Source organism: Macrotis lagotis, unplaced genomic scaffold (genome assembly GCF_037893015.1).
Source record: "Macrotis lagotis isolate mMagLag1 unplaced genomic scaffold, bilby.v1.9.chrom.fasta BILBYCTG092, whole genome shotgun sequence".
Classification (NCBI taxonomy): Eukaryota; Metazoa; Chordata; class Mammalia; order Peramelemorphia; family Peramelidae; genus Macrotis; species Macrotis lagotis.
Window position 1 is genome coordinate 145232 of NW_027421999.1, and position 9444 is coordinate 154675.

The 9444-nt window shown below is 41.6% G+C and overlaps 1 pseudogene; it reads right to left on the reverse strand.

Moving 5' to 3' along the window:
* Window positions 1-7652: 7652 nt before the first annotated feature.
* Window positions 7653-9005, reverse strand: LOC141504081 (mediator of DNA damage checkpoint protein 1-like; annotated as a pseudogene).
* Window positions 9006-9444: the final 439 nt, after the last annotated feature.

Here is a 9444-nt window from a genome sequence, read left to right on the forward strand (position 1 = left end):
TCTCTCTATACAGATAATATTATGATTCCTCTATATAATTCTAAAGGTGTTCCATTGTTTCTCCCCTAACTATTGTCTTTATACACACAGAGTATAACAGGACTCATAGAAAGGAATAGTGACAAAGAATAAAGGTATAAATGTATATATTCTATACATGTATAAGAGTATTACTATATCCTCTCTATAATTCTGAAAGTATTAGACTGCTTCTCTCACTGTAAGAGAATATATTAAAAATCATGTCTTAATATGCAGAATATATTAGGATTCACAGAGAGGAATAATGAGAGAGAATAAAGGTATCTGTGTGTAGAGGAATAGGGAGTTTGTGAGTTCCCATATATGAAGTACTATGTGACATAGAAAGACTCTATGAATGCTTACTTTTGCCAACATAGAGAAAACAGAAGATTAATCATATACATACATATATATCCCAAACTCATTGGAGTAGACATAAAATGAATACATGATTTCTCACATATGTGTGCTTAGAAAGAGAATATGAGAAAATCTACATATATTGACTCATAGAGGACTAACAAAGACTGAGACATGAAAAATAAGAGACTAGAGGAGTTAATTCATACACTCAATCCATAAAGAGAATAGATTCATGCTCAGATATATGGATAGATAGAAAAAGGAGGTGAGTAATCACACAGGACTAAATACATATGGAAAATCAGAATGCTCATCTGTGGAAGGATATTGTTAAATCTTCCATCCTCCTTTTCCCACAGGATTTCCTTTAAGAGGTAAGGATCTCAGGCTATTGCTCATGGGTTTCTCTGTCTCTCTATGTTCAAAGTCAAGAAGATATCTCTGAAGGCACTTTTGAGATTCCCTTTTGTCTCCTCACCAGGAATACTAATTGATATGGATTAAAAGTCTTTATCATATGATTGCGGTGAGTTTCCCAGTAACTTTTTATAAGGAGGTGAGCAATTAATTTTCAGTGTATCTGGAATATTTGCTTGTCCTACCTTCCATCCCTTCCCCTGTTGGATCATTGCACCCCAGTGTGTGGGAGCACACATTTCTGTGTCTCTCTGCATATGTGTGTTTCTGTTCTACCCTCCATCCAACAACCTGTCCAATCACCGCCAACCTATTAGATCAGACTGGAGTGTGCTGATGAGGGGTACATCTGTTTCGTGTTTTCTATTAGATTTCTGTTAACTATATTATTTCCTCCAATCAGTTTGGGCCTATTAAAGCTGCATAATTTGTTGGGTTTCATTCAGGCTTCTGGCCTCTCCAGGGTGTCTGCAGCAAGGGACAGTTCTAGTGCTAGATATCCATATGGCTGATTTCAGCAGGTTGGGGGAAACCTCTCTTTTACTGATGGGGATAACCCCACTTCTTAGTCCACAGGGAAAAAGGAATGAGCCTGTGAGCTCTGACCCTAACTGAACACCTTCAGAACTCCTAGATGAATAGGAATTCCGCCTCCTGGGAGTGTTTTCCAAGGAATAATAAAACCATGAATCTTACCTGTCAGAAGAAGAATGGTCCAAGATGGAAGCCAGCCAGACTGGAAGGAAAGAAAGAACTAGAATAAAGACCTGCTCCTTACTGGCTGTGTGGCCTTAGCCATATCTCTGCCCTCCTCTGGACATCAGTTATTCTTTTTCTAAATGAGGAGATTGGGCCAAATGAGCTCTGAGATGTCTTTTGATCCTCCAATCTAACCATTCATACTTTACTCCCATATCCATACTCCCTCACCAACCCCATTTTAGCAAACTAGCTCCCAACCACAGTTGGGAAACCCCTGATAGTCTAATGGTTTCCCTTGGAGCAGTCTCCTGTCAGCAAGTTTGGCTCTTGTTCTAAACTCTGTCATACAGGCTGTACCAGACCTCAGAACCAAGGGGGATGGAAGGACAACAGCATGAAGTGGCCGATTTGGGATCATTTCCCTACTGGGGCAGAAGTGGATCTAGGTTTTAATGTTTTCTGGTCTGTTGTACTCCATGCTCAGGTACCTGGGTCTCCAGAAGCCTTTGGGCTGGTCCCTTGGTCTTTCTTCTCTCACATATAAATTCCAGGTCCTCAAGGAGCCATCAGGAAAAATGAGCATAATCTGAGTAAAGTGAACCCCTGAAGAGCACTGAGTACTGATGGTTGGTTATCAGTGACTTCCTAGGTGAAGCCAGAGTCACCTTCCTGCTAATCCTGACCCTCTCTCCATTCACCCTCAATCAGCACTCACCTATCTCCAGTATTTCTCTCCCTTTCACCCTCTGTGGCTCATTTTTACATTCACCACCAGTCTTCTGGACCTCATTTTCCCCTCCCCCATTGCACCTACAAATGACTGGAGCTACCAGTGGTGTTACCTGGTTGCCATTTGTCAGAAAAGTAATAGGAGGATAGGGGAGTAGAACTGATGCCAGGGACCCACTACTGTCTGTCCAGACATCATACAGATTCACACAGAAACACAAACATATATATACAAAGGGAGAGAGATAAAAAGAGGGAGAGAGGATTATACCATTTCATATAAAGAAAAAAATCTAAATTATATCACACTGCATATGAAAAATCTTACAAATTTATATATACTTTATCTTCATCTATATGTTCCCATATATGACTACAGTGTCTCTTCTATAGATTACAATTTTCTATTTATATACTTATATAATACAACTCATATATATGAAGACAGAGAATATATTCATATAGGTAAGTACTCAGGTTCTTTCTCTTCATTCTTATGTATGGAAAGTAATTTATTCATACTATAAATTTATTAGATGACTTGTACATTTTATCTCCTTGTGAATAATAGTACTCATTCTCCCTATTGCTGCTCATAAGAGTATTTGCATATTCACTCTCAATTCATATTTAAGGACCCATGTTATTCCTAAACTTTTATTTAACTACATGTTTAAGTATGTCTTCTCTTTTTCTATTCACCTAACTCATGTGACTCAGCCCCCTTCTCTTTTTCTATTCACCTAACGCATGTGACTCAGCCTCCTCCTTTGAGAAAAGGGAAACCCAAGTTTATGAGGAGGAAATAGACATGGTTAAGATTACACAAACAGTAAGGGGGAGATCCAGACCTTGAGCCCTGGTCTCTCTTGCCTACCAGTCAAATGAGTTCTGAGGATTCTTCTACCCCTCCATCCTACTCAAACTTACAAGAACATTCAGCTTCTAACCCCAAAACATACATCCCCAATAGACACCGCACTCCCTCAATGAACTATCCTCTCCCCCACCAACTATGCTAAGAAAACCGGGTGAATGGAATGCATAGCTTGGTAAAGATCCAAATCAACAAATTCTATCCTTTTTATGACCCTAAAGATTGGAATAAAATCTATGATTCTTCCTGAACCAGCATCCTAAACCAAAAGTCTCTTTCCTATATCTCACAAGTCTTGGAAAAATCAAAATTGAAGGTTTCAAAGGGAATAGTTGGGGATCATTACCCTATGGACAGGCGTCCTAGGATATGGGGTTTATGTTTTCTGGCCACTTGTCCCCCTGTGCTAACATCCCTTGGCCTTCAAAGGCCTTTGGAATGATCCCCTCACCTCTCTTCCCCCTCGAATATCCATCAGGAACTTGGGGTCCTCAAGTAGTCACCAGTAAAGCCAACCAGAGTCTGAACAAAGTGGACCCCCTGCTAAGCACTAAGCACTGATGGATGATGACTTCAATATCCACCTCAATAGGGTGGGAGTAATTTTCTGTCTGCCGCCATCCCCTTTCTTCTGGCCCTCATCACGCATATCACACACCTATCTCTATGTGGTAAGCATCCCTCCCTCAACTCTCTTCTGCTCACTTTCTCCTCCCCAACCTCTTGTAGAAGTGATTGGAGCTGCCAATAGGAGTTACCTGGATGTTGTCATTCCTAGATCCAGTGAAGGAAAGAGAAGATGATGCCAAGCAATCCTGTAATGTGTGTCCAGATGGCATATATACACACAATCACACAGAACCACATATAGACACACACAGACATAAATATATATGGAGAGATGAAGAGAGAGAATTATATCATTCTATATACAGGAAATAACACTAAGTTACATAATCCTATCAGTGAAAAATCTTGTATATTTTATTTTTATATGTTCTTTATTGTCATCTATGTGTACTAATATATAAGAAAGCCTCTTCCATAGATTATAGCTAAAAATCCTCCCCCACAGGCAGCAGGTAGTGGCTCAAGCTGATTGGGAAGGTAGTTTCCCATTAACTGGGACTGATAAACAGTGACCCCCTGCTGTATGTCCAGATGTCCCCTCATCCCTGGCTTTCGTATATTCTTATCCAGGAGAACTCACATATTTATTTTGTATATTATTGGAAGGGAGGAATCTTCCATTACATCTCTATTCCTCTAAATGAGTACTAAATGATTCTATATAATTATGTGTATGTAGTGTTTAATATATGAGTATATATGGGGTGATATGTATGAATTTATATAATCTTATATATGAAAATCTTGTATATTTGATCATTGCATATACATATAAAAGACTACAGTGTCTCTCCCACAGTGTATAACTCCCTACTAAAATAAATGAATGTATTTATAACATGACATCTCATATGTGAAGACTGAAAATATATTTATGTCTCAGTATATCCAAAAGAAATTCTTTACCCACATAAATAGTAGTAATGATTCTTTTCTTGCATCTAGAGGAGTATCCATATTCTCTGTAAATTTGTAGATATATATATATATAATCTTTATATTTATATAAGTATATATATATATATATATATATTTTATATGCTGATATATACAAATGTGTTTCTTCATCCCCTTATGTTCTCTTTATTTACCAATACGGGTGCTCCTGTATCTTCTCCATACTCCTAAAAGGATACCATGATTCTTCATTTGAAATAATGTATCTTCCTAATGATTTGGTTCATGGTTCAGACCTTTTCAGCCTGTTTGCAACAGGGAGCCAGTATCAGTGACACATGTCCATGAGGTGATATAAGTCTTTGTCTGGTGGGCAGAAGCCCAATGAATTGTCTAGGTTGAGTGAGGAAAGTACAGATGAGCTCTAGTCAAGGGGTTATTTGGCCTACTTTCCCACCTTGTTTCTCTGAGCTCCACTGTATTTCCCAGAGCCCCCTTCTGCAGCCCAAGTAGGTCCCTTTGCACAACTGAAAATCCCCACCTCTATGAACAATCTAAACCTTCCTTTCCATCAGTGAAAACTCAGCTGCCACCCAATCTACCTCCATCTAGCAGATCACCCTACCTCTCCAGGGTTTTCCCCCTTTGGCCAAGGTTTTCCTTTGGCCAAGGTTTTGTCACTGCTATCATGTCTGGCAAGTCTGAGGCACTTCTTTCCTCACTAGATTGTGAGTTCTTGAAGGGCTCAGAGTGAAGCAGCTGGGGGTCATCCCCCTCATTTCACAAATTGAAGAAACCACTTCAGGGAAAGCACAGAGATAAAGGTTCACTCTGTTAAGTGTGTATCCCTGGCTGGTCCTAAGTAGAGTGTAAAGTGTCTGTCTGTGTGTGTGTGTGTGTGTGTGTGTGTGTGTGTGTGTGTGTGTGTGAATGGCTTGCTTTACTTTTTAACTTAACTACACAAACATGATTGAAGACTACCAGAATCCCCAGCTTTATGGGGAACCTGCCCAACTGCTTCTGCGGCGTGATTTCCAAGAGATCTTGGGCCCATAAGCTTTGCTGTCAAGAGGAAATAGCAGCCACATTAGAAGCCAAGCAGTCTGGCAGGAAAGATGGACCCAGTCTCAAAGTCTGGGTCTGCCCCTTCCTGGATGTGTGATTTTGACCATGTCCTTGCCTTCCTATTGATCTCAGTTACCCTTTTTTCCCAAATGAGGAAATTGGGCCAGAGGACTTCTGAAGTCTCTTTTAACCTTCAATGATAACCAAATCTCCAAGCCCCTTCAGACTCTACCCATATATTCAAATCACCTCTCCAAAGAGGAAATTAGCCTCCAACACGTTCCCCTCCCAACTGACAAATCTCAGCAAGCCAAATGTTTTTCCCTGAGGCAGCCTTCAGTCAAAAACATCTACCCATTTCTCAACCAAATTCTTGGATCGAGGCCCAAGATTCTTCCAGACACTGCCTCCTGACCCAGAGGAGCCCCTCCCCGCATCTGACCAGGTCTGTCAGTCTTAAGCTACGGAGAGGAAAGACAAAGTCACTATCATGGAGAGCAGCCCTGTGTTCTGGGGCTTCAGTTTCCTAATCTCCAGTCCCCTGCTCAGCCAGGCAATTCCCCTCTCAGATATCCCCTCCCAGCCTTCAGGGTCCTCAGGGAGTCACCAGCCAAGCTGAGTTGAGTTGGGGCTACATGACACCTCCAGCCTCCGGAAAGCCAAAGGCAGATGATGTCAGTGATAACTTTCATGAGATAGGAGACCCATCCCATGCCTACCCCCACCCCCTCAGCACCCCCATCCCCTCTGGTTCATTCCCCCCTTCCCCACAGCCCTCTCAGCCTCATTTCCCCCACTCTTACAGGTTTCCGGTTCACATCCTCTCCCTCCCCCCCTTCTGGGTCACTGCTGCTGGAAGTGGCTTGAATATCAACCCTGGCTCCCTTCCTGTTGCTATTGGGGGCGCAGACCCTGGAGGGAGGGGACCCCATGTTTCAGGAAGGATGTCCATTAGCCCTCTGTGTCTGTCCAGAAGGACCCACCTCTCCTCTGCCAATACACTCTGCTTTGCATATTTTTATCCAGGGAGTCCTATTTTCATGTGAGGAGGCACATGCCATCCTCTCTGCTCCTGTTTTTGAATATTCTCTTTATAATTAAGTACATGACATTTTGCCTTTGTGTTTGTACATATATATGAGTATATATATACATATATGTGTATATATACATAGATACAGATAGTTATGATTACACGATCCTATATATAGGAAAACTTGTGCATTTCATTTATATATTTATTCTTCATAGGACAGGACTCATATTTCATTTATATATAATTCTTTCTTCATCTATACTTACATATATAACTATTGAGTGGCTCTTCTATAAAATATTACTTCATACCAGAACCAGAAAAACACCATACACCCTGACATCAACATGGGGGCGATGATCAACCTTGATGGACTTGCTCATTCCATCAGTGCAACAACCAGGGACAATTTTGGGCTGTCTGCAATAGAGAATGCCATCTATATCCAGAGAAAGAACTGTGGAGTTTGAACAAAGACCAAGGACTATTACCTTAAATTTAGGAAAAAACTGATATCTTATTGTCTGATCTCGCTGTCTCATACTTTATGTTTCTTCCTTAAGGATATGATTTCTCTCTCATCACACTCAATTTGGATCAATATATACCATGAAAACAATGTAAAGACTGACAAACTGCCTTCTGTGGGGGGTGGGGGAGGGAAGTAAGATTGGGGGGAAAATTGTAAAACTCAAAATAATTAAAATCTTTATAACTCAAAACAAAATTATCAGACAGTAGGACTCCCACTTCCTCATGACTGCCAATCACAGCTCCCGACCACTTCTGTGTCAGCACTCCTGAAATCATTGGATCTACTTCTGGTCTGACCCTCATGGCCAATCTTGGAAGTCCAGTTTAGTGAACAGGACTAGTCCTCCCTACCAACTACAAACTCCTTCGTGTCTGTCTCCCAAATATGCCTTTCTCATTAGTTTGCCTCACCACTTCCTTCTCTAATGCCTTGGTTTCTCTCTCATAACATTCCACCTTCCTCTACCCGCTGTCTGTCTCTATCTGCTTTCTGGTTCTGCTCTGTGTAGCACTAGACTCACTCTTTTGCTCTTGTGTATCTTTGCCTTATTGGTCAAAATCTTCCTCTTCAAGATCCCCATGTCCATTTTTCTCTCTGGCATCATTCTAGGTGTCTCTATTTCTATCACTGAATTATCCATTTCACTCTCCATAAGTTGTCCCTGGTTCTCGATATTTAGATTCTCTGGGCCCTGGCTCCCTGAGGGCACTGTTTTTTCTGGGCTCCCAGGCTGTGGATTTGAGGCTGTCCTAGGTGGGGCAGGATGAGCTCCATAGCCTGAAACATAAGAGTGGATGGACTGAGTTCTTGATTTCTCTGACTACTCTGAGCAGTATGGCCCAGAGGTGACGATTTCCCTTGGCATATCTGGACCATCCACAGGGAGTCAAGAGATAGAAAGAAATTGAGAAGTGGAATAGAATCAAAATATAATTATGTTTCATAAACTGTTGAGTAGAATAAAAATCAAAGTGAGACAGGGAGGGAAGAAATAAATGGCTGTGGATTTGGGGAGGCCTGGATACATGCCAGCCAGAGAGTATAAGTGTTTACTTAATCCTAGGATGAACCAGAGAGTGCATAGGCCTCTCTTTCAGATATTTAATACTCACTGGCAAGGAAAGAGCCTTCACATCTCCTCTGCATCTCAGCTTCTGCCTCAACAGCCCCACCCCCACCCTGCGGCATTTCTCCTCCCTAATCTAAGTCTCCCCCTGGGGACACAATAATAAGAGTTGTTATTCCCTTTAGGGACGCAGGTATCTCATTCCAGTATGGTATTCATCTCCATGGTCCTGATTCACTTCTTCTACAAAGCACTGAGTAAATCAGGTAAATCCAGACCTGAAGTATCTGAAAAGGAGTTGAAAAACATACTTGACTCAGAACTGGCCACTTGATTCCCCCCTTCATTTTTCCTATAGAAAGTTGGACAGTGAGGGAAGAAGACACTAAACTCACCATCACTCTTGTTCTGACAGTATCCATTACCTTCCTCATTAGGATCATAATTTCCTTCTGAATAATTCTGGGTTCTTCCCCCAGTTATCTGGGCTGAAATCTCTACAGTACGTGTTTCTGCCACATTGCCTACTGGGCTGTCCCCTTGGGGAGGTTGATAAGCCCTGCTCGAGTTATGTCAAGTGTATCTTACCTTGGGTCTTAATGTTTTTAATGGTCCTTTCCATTTGATCACCAGCTGGGGCCTGCTCTATCGTAATGTCCTCCATAGCAGAACGTTCATTATTAATATATGCCCAAGAATCACTGACATCTGCATGTGAATCACTGTTCCCAGCTCTACCAGTGAGGCACTGACCCTTATCTAGATGCCCTGTGAAGAGAAATCTATTGAGATGCCTTCCTCATTTTTATCTGTCATGTTTGTTCCCACCTATGGGTACTTGACCTTTAGTCTGTAAGAATACAGGTGGAGCTAGTGGGATAGAGTCTTCTTCACTAGTAGAATCACTGTTTGGCATGTCTGGCTGGCACCTTTCCAAGTGTGCCTTAGCCTATCCCAATGAAAACCCTCCACTTCCAAATACGTACCTTCATCTTCCATGGAAGAAGGCTGAGTGCCTAGTAAAGGTGCTGCACCGGAGGTCTTTTCAAAATTGCCTTCACCACTGGCATCTGAATGGATGATGACATCATCCAGACAGAAGA